This window comes from Martes martes (genome assembly GCF_963455335.1).
Source record: "Martes martes genome assembly, chromosome: 2".
NCBI lineage: Eukaryota > Metazoa > Chordata > Mammalia > Carnivora > Mustelidae > Martes > Martes martes.
This window is the reverse complement of record NC_137889.1, coordinates 170948176-170953703: the sequence shown is the minus strand read 5'-3', so window position 1 is coordinate 170953703 and position 5528 is coordinate 170948176.

Genomic DNA, 5528 nt, shown 5'->3' with positions numbered 1-5528 from the left:
GATTATTTAGAGACAGTAAGTAGCGTGACTTTTTCAAGGAGTTCTGGTGTAAAGAGGAACAAAGATGAAGAGATTGGGAGTTCTTGTAGCATTATATGCTAATTAGAACCAAACATTAGTGCAAACAATGATGATATAGTAGAGGAAAGAGTGATCATTGCTGGAGTGAAAGTGATTTTCTTGAGTAGACAAGCAGAAACGGAATTCAGTTCTCAATGGGGAGGAGCTGGCTCTTGGCAGAGTTCATTCAGGAGAGCAGAGGGAAGTACAGGCAGACAGGGGCAAGTAGGCTTGTAGAGTTTTGAGGGGCAGGTGGGGAAATGCTCTTCTGGTTCCATTTAGTTTCTGCATGAAAAATGAAGCATTATCAGCTGAGAGACAGGAAGGAGAGACATGTTGGAAGTGTAAGAGGGGGAAGGAGGTATAAGATAGAGCGAATGGACTAGGGAAGGGGAGTAGAAAGGGTAGTAGGATTGCTGTGCCCTCTGGAGGTTGGGACTCAGTCATGAATTTCAGGTAAAACAAGTCAGCCTGGATGTGTGTTTTCTCCAGTTGCAACCAGCGGCACAGACTCGGTATAACCAGTCCAGGGATGAGTTGGACTTAACCTGGGTATAGAGGAGACAGGAGGAAGGGAGTTGAGGGTGAATGCAGAGGGATGATTAAAAGGATGGATCATGACCTTTCCATCCAGTGCAGTGGGGCTGAGGAATCGTTGGCAGCGGAGGGAAAGGGTTGGAGGTGGTAGCTGGAGAGTGGGATGCTGGTGATTGAGATTATAGAGAGGGTAGAGCCGTTGGTAATGATATCCAGGGTATCATGAGGGAATGCATGGCTGAGGTAGGTTGCAGAATAAGATCTGTTAGAGGAGAGAATATTCAAGAACTAAGAAGCTGGGGAATGAAAGAATCTTTACGTAGCCATCGAAATCACTAGGATTATGGCGGGCGGTGTTGCACTGGGAATGTGAGTCGTGCTGAAATGCTCAGTGAACGAGGGAGTGATGAGCCTCTGTGGATGGTTGCACCCAGGAGGGGTAGGTTTCAAGGGCTGAGGGGAGGAACAGTGATCCGGAAGTAGCAATGAGGGTCAGGACGCCTACATCTCCTCTAGGCGTTGAAGTGTGAAGCGTGCAGTTGAGAACAATTTGGACCACTAGAGGGCGATGCGTTCAGAATGGTGTCTAGATCTCAGAGTGCCCTGGTCCTTTGGATCTAGACTACTTGAAGAGCTTTTATTTAAATTAAGACTAAAATTAAAATTAAATTAAATTAAATTGAGAGCCTTTAAAGTAATACGGATATCTGGTACCATCCCAGACCATTTAAATCAGAATCTCACATGTGTGAGAATTCCTGTTTCCTCCCATTCTGACCAATATTTGGTATTATAAGCTGTTTTCATTTTTGTCCATCCCAGGTGTGTATGATGGTGTCTCCTGGTTGTCTTAATTTGTATTTTCTCATATTCTAATGAGGATGCATTCCTTATATGTTTGATCTATTTAATTCCCTGTTGTCCGTCTGTTTACATCCTCCACACATTCCCCCCCCCCCACACACACCCATTGGGTTTGTTAGTCATTTTCCTACTGGCTTGTAAGAACTCGTTATATGTTTTAGATTTTAATCCTTTTGTGGTTATATGTGTTGCAAATATCTTTGCCCCTGAATATGGTTTGTCTTTTTTTTTATTCAACAGATTTGGATTTTGATAGCAATATTTAAGTTACCAATTTTATTTCTAGTGGTTTGTATATTTTACGATATAATTTTCATATAGTTTGTTTTGAAGCTGTTGGTAGACACATGCATTTATTGATTGATTTTTCAGGGAAAGAGAAAGGCAATTTTTTGAGAAAAGTAAAAATCATCAAAATAATGTTTTGCTCTGTCTGTATTGGGACAGTGTATTTGTCACTCTTAGACTGTTATTTTACCTATCCCACTATGACACTGTTTTTTTTTAAGAGATTTTATTATTTATTGATTTGAGAGAGAGAGAGAGAGAGCAGGGGGAGAAGCAGAGAGAGAGGGACAAGCAGGTTCTGTGCTGTACATAGACCCCCGACTCAGGGTTTGATCCCACTACTCCGAGGTCATGACTGGAGCCGAAATCAAGAGTCAGACCCTTAACTGACTGAGCCACCCAGGTGCCCTGCCACAGTTTTATTTTTTAAAATAAAGCTAATGCATGTACCTAGTAAAAAATTTCAAAAGAGGACACAAGAGCACAAGATGGTGAATAAAAATCTCTTTCTCCTTTGCTGCATCTGCTCAAAGGTAACAGTGTCTTCAGATTTTTATGCATATACCAAAAAAAAATTTTTTTTATGCATATACCAGCATATGTATGTGGAGCCCGGTAACAGTTTCCTGTGGCTGTCATAACAAATTCCCACAAACTGTGTGCCTTAGAAGAACAGAGAGATTCACTCTGTCCCAGTTCCGGAGACCGGAAGTCCAAAATCAAGGTGATGCAAGGCTGTCGGCTTCCGACGGTCCTAGGCATTCCTTGGCTTGTGGCTGCAAAGCTCCAGTCTCAGACCACCTGCTCGTCATTCTCTCTGTCTCTCCTCTGTGTGTCGTGTAAGGACACGTGGTATCTTCCGAGGCACCTGGTGTGATGCAGAAGCACACAGATGCGGGGGCGAGATTTCACCTGGTTTCAGACCCCGGTCTGGGTGCGCACAACCTGGGAACAGTTACCGGATGGCGCCTCCCCTAGTGTAAGTGGGGATAGAGATAGGATTTATTTCCCAGCACCTTTATGAGGGTAAAGTGAGTTAATATTTGTAAAGCACTCAGAACAGTGCCTGGCCAGAAGATAACCTAAGTAAACATCCGACAGACCAGATTTTATGTAAATGATATCACGGTCTCCTTACTCTTCCGCTCTTGCTTTCCTTCACTTAGTAATACATCCTGAAGTCTTTCCATCTCAGCATGTACAAATGTAAGGCTTGTATAGAATTCCAAACCCCGTTACTAAAATAACGTCTGTGTCAAGCACAATTCCAGCCATTTTATATTCACTATCTGTGGAGGCCAAGAAAAACAAGGCTGTACCCACCTCGAGTCTAGCCCTGACATAAGGGCAGCCATCTGGACAAAGCAAAAGCTGGCACCTTGCACCCCCTCTCCACCCGCTCCCCTCCCCTCGATAATATGTGTGAACAAATAGTTAACTTGCAGAAATCACAATCCTGCAAGACAGGAGTCTCCCTTGGTTTACAAATGTCCCAATGCTAAATCTCACTAACAAGGACGCTTGATAGGAGGAATGCGACATTCCACCAGGAAACTCCCAACTGTCTTCATGTTAGTGTCTCATTAGAGGGAAAACGGCCTTAGCTTGATAATAACCAGGCCTCCGATAACCCGACAGTCTTCTTTACCCTGATAGCCCTTCTGAACACCCCCTTTGTCCTCACCCACCACCGAGTCCACCCCTACTCTGCCTTTAAAAACTCTGACTGTAATCTGGTTCAGGGTCCAAGTCCCTACTCCGCTGTGTTGGGTCTACTTGGGCCCAAGCTTAAACTTGCTGAATAAACCCTCATTTGTTTACATCGGTGTCGGCTCCTTGGTGGTCTCTCGGACGTGAAAACTCGGGCCATAACATATCTACCCCCTCCCCCCCCCGAAAATCCCAAATATTCCCATTTGGGATAAATGAATGGAGACTCTGTGGAGTTAAGCAAGTTGCCCAACACGTCCTTGGTTTTGTGAGTTCAGCCCAGTCTGTTCCACTGTGATCCTGTGTTCTGTACAAGCTGACTTCTGTGCGTTTATCATTTCCTTAAAGACATTTCTCCGGATTCTAACAGCCTCAACAGGAATAGTCTCCTTGTTCCCAAAAATCGGCATTGTGAAATGTCCTTACGAACATTTGTTAAATCATCGAGGGATGTGAGGAAACCTACAGCGATGGGTTTATGTGTGTGCATGCGTGTCGTGTATGTAAACATGTGTGTGTGTTTTCTTAAAGATTTCAGTCCAGTGTTGCTTGAAATTCCCTTAAACCCCCAGCTGGCCCCTCTCTCCTCTGCCTGTTTCACAAAGCTAGTTTCCCAGTGTCCCAGATATTTTGTGGCTCCCTAATTCTTTCTTTTGGGGACCCATCAGAGACCCAGCCTCTCTTTGCAGTTTCTCCCTGGGCCTGAGAAGACTTCCCGTTATGGTTGATGAGTAAGAATGAACGGTAAGAAGCTAGCCTTTCCCTTCCTCCCAAAAGCAGAAGTGATTCTTACCCAAATGTCTCACTTTGTTATGGGTCAAATCGTAGGGTTTTAACTTGTTTTTCGTAAGATGAGGTAATGCTGGACAGCGGGATGGGTTATAGAATAATTATTTAACTCATACGTTCAGTTCTCTCTCTTTTTTTAAGATTTTGTTTATTTATTTGACAGAAATCACAAGTAGACAGAGAGGCAGGCAGGGAGAGAAGGGGAAGCAGGCTCCCCGCTGAGCAGAGAGCCCGATGCAGGGCTCGTTCCCAGGACCGTGAGACCATGGCCGGAGCTGAAGGCAGAGGCTTAACCCACTGAGCCACCCAGGCGCCCCTGTTCAGTTCTTTTTGATTAAGTGGAAAGCCTTGGGAGTCAGATATCCTTGCTGCTTGAAGTGTCTGGTTACTTCTTTTCGTAGCAACCTTTGTTGATTGTTCTAAAATCATTCCAAATGGCCTTTAGAAAATTGATTTTTATTTAGTCCTGCAGCATCTCAGTGTCATTTATTATCCTAGAATTAAGAATTAATGCATCTATTGGCCCTTCCTAGCTGCGTGACTTTGGGTAAATTCTGCAGCCTTTAAGGGTTAGTTTCCTCATCTACAAAATGGGCACAATCACATCAACCCCGAGGATCGTTATTACCATCAAATGTGACAATGGCATAGAAAGCCAATAACACAGTGCGTAGCACACAATGAAAGCCCAAGAAATGTGATTAATAGTAAAAAAAAAAAAAAGAATTAATGCATCTAATAATACCAAATGTTGGTCAGATGTGGGGAAACAGGATGAAACCTCCCCCAGGTGTGGCTATATACATACATATCAACTACTACACTTTCCGTGAAAGTTATTTTTTATCAACACACAAATGGACCCAAGCTTCTTTTACGTAAAAGTACCTCATCCAGCTGAAGCAATGCTCCAAAATCGCTTGAGAACGGTGGTTGCAATTATTTTGGAAATGTTATCTGGGCTGATCCCTGGAAACACGCCACATTCAGTAGCTCCACTCTGGTGACTGTTCAACACGGCGGCTGCAAACTCTGAGATAAATCTTCCCTTAGAAGGAACCTTTTCCTTCCCACTGAAATCATCCAAAACCGTCTGCTTGCTCAAATTTACAGACTGGATTACAGTTTGAGTTCCTTAGCCTAGAAAATCGGGCTGACCCACAGACTTTTCACGTGATCTTCGGAAAGGAAACTCCTACGTTGGTGTAATTCCAGGAAGGCTCAACAGATGGCACAAAATCGTTTCTGTGGCACCGCTTTACTTAAACCAAGGACCTGCC